Consider the following 10832-nt stretch of genomic DNA (forward strand, 5'->3'; position numbering starts at 1 on the left):
GTAGATGGTCTCATTAAGTTCTCAGGAAAACCCAATGAAGTAGGGGTACTATTATTTATATTTTACAGGTAAGAAAAATAGAGTGGGCATGGGGTGTCACACAGTTCATGCACTTTCCCTAAGTTGCACAGCTAGGAAGTGACAAAACAGGTTTTTCACTGAAGTAGTCTACTCTAGAATTCTGCCAGGATTTTAAGTTTCTCTGTATTGGTTTTCTCCCAGAACAGATAGCAAAAACTTAATATATGTATGTAAGTTGACATCAAACCATGAGCACATTCACACTGTGGAAGATGAACGGGGTTACCCAAATGGGAATAAAATATAGCAGAGAGGTGACTTGTCCATGGCTTCATTTTCACAAATGTAGTGTTAATTCAAGATCTAGGTACCTTGCTCTAGATCTAATGCTGGATCCATTTTTTTTTTCCTCTATCCGTGCTGGCTTCTTTCCCTATCTAAAATAGTAGCTCCCTTATCTCCTGCCTCTACAGTTTGAAGCAGAATGTTGAATGAATTTATGCAGCAGCATCTATGTAACATTCTCCAAGTTTCTTAAACTGTGATGCCTACAGCAGGCACCACCTTAAATCATCAATTTACTGAGATTTTGTTGCATCCAGCAAAAAGAGCCTGGACTTTGGGCACTGACCTCATGCCTACATGGACTCTGGTTCATATGATGCCTTTCCTACTGCATAAATATTTAAAAGATGGCCTAGATAATCTTTCGTTGTATAACTTCTCGAGGTCCTGAAGTCTTTAAACTATTAAAGAGAAGATTAAGAAGACAGAGGCAACCTTTACCAGATATTAAAACATAAAATAATAATACTTAAACTAGTATGGTAGGGCATAGGAATAGACAGATCAATGGAACAGAACCTGAAGCCCAGGTACAAATACAGCAAATAATCTAGTATATCGTAAAGGTGCTTAAATCCATAGGGAAAAGACGACTTACTCAATAAATACTTTCAGGGGAAATAAGTAGCCATGTAAGACAATAAAGTTGAAATCATATCCTAAGTCTCATGCCTAGATAAATTCCGAAAATATCAAAATTTTAAATGTAAAAATTTAAGGAAGGGCCAAGATGGCTGATTAGAAGCAGCTGCAGTCCATGGCACTTACAGAGGGAATGAAAGGAGCCAGTGAATTTAGCACCTTCAACTGAAATATCCAAGTTCTCGCATTGGGAATGATTAGGTAAATAACCCATGGAGAATGAAGAAAAGCAGGGTGGGGCACCCGGGAGCTACATAAAGTGAAAGCAACCCCCACGCCCAGCCAAGGGAAGCAGTGAGTGATTGTGCGACCCTGCCCAAGAAACCAGGCATCTCCCACAGATCTTTGCAGCCCACGGATCAGGACATCCCCTTGTGAGTCCACACCAGCAGGGCCTTCGGTCCCATACACAGAACTGTGTGGAGTCTTGGCAGAGCAGCCACTTAGGCACACATAGAGACCGAGGAGTTTTACATACTCCAGCTCTGGGATCTGCGGCAAGGTGGGAGATCCATGCGTACATATTTCTAGGAAGGGGGCTGAATCCAGGGAGCCAAAGAGCATCGTTCTGCAGGCCCCACTTCCATGACACCTCACAGGTTAAGACCCACTAGCTTGGAATTTCAGGCAGCCAAAGTCAACAGGCTGGAGTCTGCCGAGTCAGGACTAAATTCCTGAGGGGAGGGGCGGTCGCTATGTCTGCAGGTTGCTAGACTGAGCCATTCCAGCCTTTTGGCTTTGAAGAATACAGATGATCTGGAAGAGGAAGGGTCCCCAACAACACAATCCAGCTGCCTTGCCAGATTGCGGACAGGCTGGTTCTTTAAGTGGGACCCTGATCCATTCCTCCTCACCGGGCAGGACCTCCTTGTGGGGGCTTCAGCCACTCTAGCCAGGGTTTTACGGACAGAGCCCTGATCTCTTCCTGGGATGAAGCTCCTGGAGGGAGGGGTGACCACCATGTCAGTTGTTTGGTAGACTCAGCTGTTCCAGCCTGCAGGCTTTGGAGAACACAAATGGTTCAGATGAGGAAGGGTCCCCTACATTGCAGCACAACTGCTCTTCAAAAAAGCAGCCAGACTGCTTCTTTAAGCAGGTCCCTGATGCTATTCCTGCTGATTGGGCAAGACCTCCCAATAGGGCTCTCCAGCCACCTCCTATAGGTGCGTTCGGGCTGGCAGCAGGTTGGTGGCTCCATGAGACAGAGCTTCCAGAGGAAGGAGTGGGCCACTATCTTTGCTGTTTCACAGACTTCACTGGTGATACTTCCAAGTATGGGAAAAGCCGAGGCAGCTAGGGTCTGGAGCAGACCCCCAGCACACTGCAGCAACCCTACAGAAGAGTGGCGTGACTGTTAAAGAAAAACAAACAAACAAACAAACAGAAAACAACATCAACAAAAAAACCCCATTAAAAACCCCATTCAAAGGTCAGCAACCTTAAAGATCAAACGTAGATAAGCCCACAAAAATGAGAAAGAATCAATGTAAAAACACTTAAAATTCAAATAGCCACAGTGCCTCTTTTCTTCCAAATGACCACCACACCTCTCCAGCAAGGGCATGGAACTGAGATAAGGCTGAGATGGATAAATTGACAGAAGTAGGCTTCAGAAGGTGGGTGATAATGAACTTTGCTGAGCTAAAGGAGCATGTTGTAACCCGATGCAAAGAAGCTAAGAATCACGATAAAACAATACAGGAGCTGATAGCCAGAAAAACCAGTTTAGAAAGGAAAATAACCAACCTGATGGAGCTGAAAAACACAACATGAAAACCTCACAATGCAATCACAAGTATCAATAGCAGAATAGACCAAGTGAAGGAAATAACCTCAGAGCTTGAAGAATATCTTTCTGAAAGAAGACAGGCAGATAAGAATAGAGAAAAAAGAATAAAAAGGAATGAAGAAAAACTTAGAAAAATATGGAATTATATAAAGAGACCAAACCTACGACTGATTGGGGTACCTGAATAGGGCGGGGAGAATGGAACTAAGATGGAAAACATACTTCAGGATATCATCCAGAACTAAAGACAAAAACCACGTGATTATCTCAACGGATGCAGAAAAGGCCTTCGATAAAGTTCAACATCCCTTCATGTTAAAAACTCTCAACAAACTAGGTATTGAAGGAACATACCTCAAAACAATAAGAATCATCTATGACAAACCCACAGCCAATATCATACTGAATGGGCAAAAGCTGGAAGCATTCCCCTTGAAACCTGGCACAAGACAAGGATGCCCTCTCTCACCACTCCTATTCAACATAGTATTGGAAGTTCTGGCCAGGGTAATCAGGTAAGAGAGAGCAAGAAAACGTATTCAAATAGGAAGAGAGGAAGCCAAATTATCTTTGTTTGCAGATGACATGATCCTATATCTAGAAAACCCCATTGTCTCAGCCCTAAAGCTTCTTAAGCTGATATGTAACTTCAGCAAATTCTCAGGATACAAAATCAATGTGCAAACATTGTTAGCATTCCTACATACCAACAACTTGCAAGCAGAGAGCCAAATCATGAATGACCTCCCCCCTTTCACCATTGCTACAAAAAGAATAAAATACCTAGAAATACAGCTAACAAGGGATGTGAATAACCTCTTCAAGGAGAACTACAAACCACTGCTCAAAGAAGTCAGAGAGGATACAAACAAAAGGAAAAACATTTCATGCTCATGGATAGGAAGACTCAGTATTGTGAAAATGGCCATACTGCCCATAGTAATTTATAGATTCAATGCTATTCCTATCAAACTACCATTGACATTCTTCACAGAGTTAGAAAAAAACTATTTTAAAATTCATATGGAACCAAAAAAGAGCCTGTATAGCCAAGACAATCCTAAGCAAAAAAGAACAAAGCTGGAAGCATCACACTACCTGACTTCAAACTATATTACAAAGCTACAGGCTACAGTCATCAAAACAGCATGGTACTGGTACCAGAACAGACACATAGACCAATGGAATAGAATAGAGAACTCAGAAATAAGACTGCACATCTACAATCATCTACTCTTGGGCAAACCTGACAAAAACAACCAATGAAGAAAAGATTCCCTATTTAATAAATGGTGCTGGGAGAACTGGCTAGCCATATGCAGAAAATTGAAACTGGACCCCTTCTTTACACTATATACTAAAATCAACTCAAGATGGATTAAAGACAAAAATTAACTCAAGATGGATTAAAGACTTAAACGTAAAACCCCGAACTATATAAACTCTAGAAGAAAATCTAGGCAATACTGTTCAGGACATAGGCATGGGTAAAGATATCATGATGAAAATGCCGAAAGCAGTTGAAACAAAAGCAAAAATCGACAAATGGGATCTAATTAAACTAAAGAGCTTCTGCACAGTAAAATAAACTATCATCAGAATGAACAGACAAGCTACAGAATGGGAGATAATTTTTCCGATCTTTTTATCGGACAAAGGCCTAATATCCAGAGTCTCCAAGGAACTTAAATGAACTTACAGGAAGAAAACAAACAACCCCATTAAAAAGTGGGCAAAGGACATAAACAAACACTTCTCAAAAGAAGACATACATGCGACCAACAAACATATGAAAAAAAGCTCAACATCATTGATCATTAGAGAAATGCAAATCAAAATCACAATGAGATACCATCTCACACTAGTCAGAATGGCTATTATTAAAAAGTCAAAAACAATAGATTCTGGTGAGGTTGCAGAGAAAAGGGAATGCTTTCACACTGATGGTAGAAGTGTAAATTCGTTCAACCACTGTGAAAGACAGTATGGCGATTCCTCAAAGACGTAGAGGTAGAAACACCATTTGACCCAGCAATCCCATTACTAGGTTTATACCCAAAGGAATAGAAATCATTCTATTATAAAGATTCAAGCATGCATATGTTCATTACAGCACTATTCACAATAGCAAAGACATGGAATCAACACAAATGCCCACCAATGATAGACTGGATAAAGAAAAAGTGGTACATACACACCATGGATTACTATGAAGCCATAAAAAGGAATGAGATCATGTCCTTTGCAGGGACACGGATGGAACTGGAAGCCATTATCCTCAGCAAACTAATGCAAGGATAGACAACCAAACACTGCCTGTTCTCATGTATAAGTTGGAGCCAAATGATGAGAACACATGGACACATGAGGAGAAAAAACTCACACTGGGGCCTGTTGGAAGGGGTCCCAACAGGAAGCATCAGGAAGAACAGTATGGATTCTGGGCTTAATACCTAGGTGGCGGGATGATCTGTGCAGGAAACCACCATGGCACACATTTACCTATGTAACAAACCTGCACATCCTGGACAAGTACCCCGAACTTAAAATGAACGTTGAAGAAAATTTTTTTAAAAATTTAAATGTTTAAGAAGAGGAGAAAGATCAAATAATCCAAGATTGGGGAAGGCCTTTCTAGCTATGACATAAAACTCAAAAGCCATAAAGATAAAGATTGATAAATTTATTTTCATCTATGTTTTAAATTGCAAAGACTGAGCATATTCTAAGACAAATGACAAAATACATAATAGGAAGATATTTGCAACTAAAGTAACAAATAAAGAGCCAATTTTCCTAAAATATAAAGCACTTCCACAAATTAATTAAAAAAAGAAAGACACTAACCCAATTGGAATAAATAGACAAAGAATATGAATTAGGAGGTCACAAAAAGGGAAATATAAATAATACTTTAATATAAGAGTGTTTGTCATCATTTACATGGTATTTATATTACATTTATATTATATGACAGATTTTTCACTTAGCAAAGAACAAAATTTTGATGACACACTGTGATGGTGAGAATGTGGGGAAACAGATACTCTCATTACACTGATGGTGAGAGTGTAAATTATCCTATGGAGGACAGCTTGGAAATATCCATCAAAATTACAAATGACATATATCCTTTGATCCAAAAATTCCACTTGTAGGAATGTATCCTATACGTGAGGGAATTGATATGGAGTTATCTATCATCTATCTATCTATCTATCTGTCTATCTATCTATCTATCATAGTACTTTCATATGGTTAAAAATGCAAAATATAAAAATGGTCAAGAGTGAAAAGCCTCCTTCCCATCCATGTTCTCTGGTCACTCAGTTCCTTTCCCTATATTCAGTTCTTGTGTATTTTAACAAATGCTGTCCATGTTATCTGACAGATATGAAGCTCTCAGTAAAGGCCATGACTTCGGTTCATTTTGTTGCCCAGATAGTTTGATCTCCAAAATGGTCAGATGTCACTATATATATATATATATATATATATATATATATATATATATATATACACACACACATATACACACACACACATATATGTGTGTGTGTATATTATATATGTGCGTGTATATATATAATATATACGTATATATTATGTTATATATAATATATACGTATATATTATATATTACATATAATATATACGTATATATTATATATTACATATAATATATACGTATATATTATATATTATATATAATGTATATATGTGTATATATGTGTATATATTATATATTATATGTATATATTATATATATTATATTATATATGTATATATTATATATATTATCTATATTATATATGTATATATTATATATATTATCTATATTATATATGTATATATTATATATATTATCTATATTATATATGTATATATTATATATATTATATATATTATATATTATATGTATATATTATACATTATATGTATATATTATATATTATATATGTATATATTTATATATTATATTATATATGTATATATTATATATATTATATATTATATATGTGTATATATTATATATATTATATGTGTATATATTATATATAATATATGTGTATATATAATATATTATATATGTGTATATAATATATGTGTATATATATTATATATGTGTATATAATATATTATATATAATATATATGTGTATATAATATATTATATATAATATATATGTGTATATATTATATATAATATATATGTGTATATATTATATATTATATGTGTATATATTATATATAATATATGTGTATATATTATATATTATATATGTGTATATATTATATATTATATGTGTATATATTATATATGTGTATATATTATATATAAAATATATAATATATGTGTATATATTATATATATTATATATAAACTCCAATATATCCTTAAGTGAAAAAAGCAAGGTACAAGACAGGATATATGGGTACACCATCATACATAAAATATATTTAGAAAAATACATGAGACCTGAATATAGAGAAAGTTCTATACTGGCCAGAGAACATGGATGGAAAGGAGGCTTTTCACACTTGACCATTTTTATATTTTGTATTTTTAACCACATGAAAGTGCTACCTTGTCAACAAATAAATGAAATGTAAAATAAAAATTAAGCATTAATCCTCCATATATATGGCCACATTTAAAAATAGATTTTATATGAGTTTACGATTGATAAAACATGTTAAGGGGAGTGCTGAAATAATTTCAGAATAAATACGTTTTTCAGCAATGTTATTCGATAAGCACAGACCTCACCTTCTTTTTATCCTCTTAAATTCCTATTTAAAAGGTAAAAAAAGTATACAAATGATTTTTTTTGGCTGCCTTAGAAACTAAGGCTAAGTATCACTATTTGCCAGGCATTTGAAAAACATCTATACGGTAAAATATTGATTCGATTGATGGGAAAAGATGGGAGATCTATGGTCTTGTTCTTGGTAGCCAAATAAGAAAAAGCCTCATCTACATGGCACAGCTTTCTAAGAGACAAAGGTTTTCTGACCTGTATACGGAGAGCAAGGACAATCTGAGGGATTCTTTAGTGGTGTCTCTTTGGCTTCCCCTCATGTTATAGATTGGCTGCAATAAAAGTACCTGGAAAGACCCCAACCTGGATCCAGACAACAACTGTCACTTAACAGAGTTCCAGTTCAGTGAGGGGCCTTTCCTCAGGGATGCTGTCCGTGTTATCTTACAGATATGAAGCTCCTAGTAAAGGCCATGACTTTGGTTCATTTTACTGCCCAGTTTGATCTCCAAAATGGTCAGATGTCAATATTTATATATTTTTAAACGTTATGCCACTGATCTGAAAGCAAAGCCCTCTTTGGAATTTTTGAATTAAATTTAACTCCGATTTGACTTCAGGATCACTATGGGCTGACACAAAACTTCCTCCTTATGGATTAGTAAACAAGGAAAATCATAGAACTTATAAAAAACTCTGTGGCTTGGGATACTGTGAAGACTTACAGGAAGACTTACAGGAGTTGACTCCCTCTGCAATAATAAAAGTATTATATGTGACCATTTATCTGACTGCTCTTAGCTTCATCTTGCCCTTTCAAGCTTTGCTATATATTACAGGGAAATGGAAGTCTGAAAGCTACCTTTCACAGACTCCCTTACTAGCATGGTTCTTCTGGTTAGGGTCTATCAATGCAAAGCACTGTAGGAAATTAGACTGAAAGGCATGAGGAAGAGAGAAGTAATTTTTCTTCCTATTTTAGGTTTTTGGTGGCTTCTCCAGCAGTGACAGCTGCACAGGAAAAATGCAGGCTCCTGGGTTCTTCAGATGTAGTTTCAGCAGCAGTGCAAAGTGAGTACTCTATCATCCCCATCAACATAGTGCTCAGGTGCTCTGGCTCCAGTAGCAGCCGTATTAGAAGTATTTGAGATCCTGCAGCATCAGTGGAAATGTGAGTTCCAGGCTTCCGCCATGGAGGTAGCAACAGTGGTGATAATGGTGGTAGCAGATGCTTCCGTAGCTTAGTGATGAAGAATATTGTGTGAGTATACAACTATATACTCTTTCCCCATTTGTCCTTCAGCTTAAGTGGGTAGTGGCTTCCTGAGTTACTAATAATATCCTCCTTTTTTAAAAAAAAGTATTTAGCCCTACTATCGTTTTTGTAACCAATGTCCTATATTAAATTTCCATTGATTGAAAATCTAGCATAATTTCTCTTCCTTACTGACTTACATACAAAGCAGAATAATATTTAGGAGATTCATAATTTTTGGATTCAAGGATATTGAAGATGTAAGAGAATGTACTTTTTTCAGATCAGTTTGGGATACCACAGAAAAGCAACCATGTAAAATAAAGAAGTGCTACATGGAGATGAAAAATAATATTGCTATATTTTAAAGCACCATGAAAACTCAGCAGAAGAGCAAAATAAGGCACTAACTCATTACTCTGAAAACTGATCAAAAAGGTAAAGGATCAAGCATTTATTTTCCTTTTCCTGTATTTCAGGGTATTTCCAGTATTTCAGGGTAACCAAATAGCTATTGAAGGAATATTATTCTTTAATAAAATTATCATAGCTAATATATGCAGGACAAATGACAGAATTAGAAAACTTGCAATTTTGCAATACCAATGGAATGATGGATCTAGGTTACAATCAACGGTGGCTGCTAAAACCATTAAGTGAATGGTTAATGGAAAATTATAATGGACAGATCCCAGTTGACTGAGCCCCTTAATTAATCTTAATATCACCAAAAGTAGACCAGATATTATGTGCACATAATGTAAAGCCACAGAAATTATACGGCACCTCTTATAAAATATTCCTGAAAAAAGACTTTATCTAATTAAGCCTGCAATTATAACTACTAATTCAAAGAAAAAAGAGAGACAGGAGAATATGCTAATTTATACAAAAAGAACAATAAGCAAAATCCAGAATGTGGTAAGTTTTAGTTGTTCCCCAAAATAAATGATATTGGAAAGAAATGGGGAGAACACACTAATAATCATTAAAACAGCAATCAATCATTGTAAAATGTGGCCCTTATCAACAGGAAAAAGAGTTCTTGGGAGAACTATGGCAAATTAGACACAGACAAGTCATTAGATGATATTAAACAATTATTGTTAATTGTGTTAGGTGTGATAATGTTGTTTTGTGTGTGTTTTAAGAAAAATTCCTTTTTCATAGGTATGAAGTCTTTATGGGAGAAATAATATAATGCATGGAATTTGCTTTAAAATGCTCCAGTATCTCCTTTCTATTAAAAGAAGAAAAAAAGTTTTGGAGTGGGTAGAGATTAAACAAGAACAGCGGACTGGTTATAACTGTTGTAGCTGCGTGGACTAAATATGAGAACTCATTTTATTATTTTTTTTGTATGACATTTCTTCTAATGAACAATTTAAAATAATTTTGTTTACAAAATGCTTTTACATCTCATGTTTTTTGTTTGTAATTTTAACAGCTAATTCCCATACTTATAAAATATTTAAAACCATAGCAAATATTAGGATGTGTTATCCCAATTAGTTTGAGTTTCAAGTTTATGCTGAGAAGCCCTGCACTGCTTGAACTGCACATCAAGATTGATAATTCATAAAGACAATGTTTAAAAGACATCCCTGCTTTAAAACAAGATAAATACTTCAATTGACCAGAAGTGGAATGTAACACGGAGTAATGCAAGAGGGGCTGAGGCTGCAGGCCTTTTGGAGTTTGGGTTGTTTACACTAGACACACAAAGAAAAATATTTGTTTACCAGCCTGTCACCATTATAAGACAGTGAGCTGCTTAAAGATGCAGGCCATCTGTCTTCATCTTAATATGCCTTGAAAAATGCCTAGAACATATTAGGAAATAATTCAGTAAATAATGAGCAAACAAAAAGCTCAAAGAAAAGGATGCAAGAGTCAAACAAAATGCAAGCTTAAATTTGCACAAGCACTAAATGGATATGTGTTATTATTCTTCTGTTAATAGAATGTGAAAAAAATCCTCTCTGTAGGACTCAAGTGCTCCTAGACAATGATTTTTT

The sequence above is a fragment of the Pongo abelii genome, chromosome 2 (genome assembly GCF_028885655.2).
Source record: "Pongo abelii isolate AG06213 chromosome 2, NHGRI_mPonAbe1-v2.0_pri, whole genome shotgun sequence".
Classification (NCBI taxonomy): domain Eukaryota; kingdom Metazoa; phylum Chordata; class Mammalia; order Primates; family Hominidae; genus Pongo; species Pongo abelii.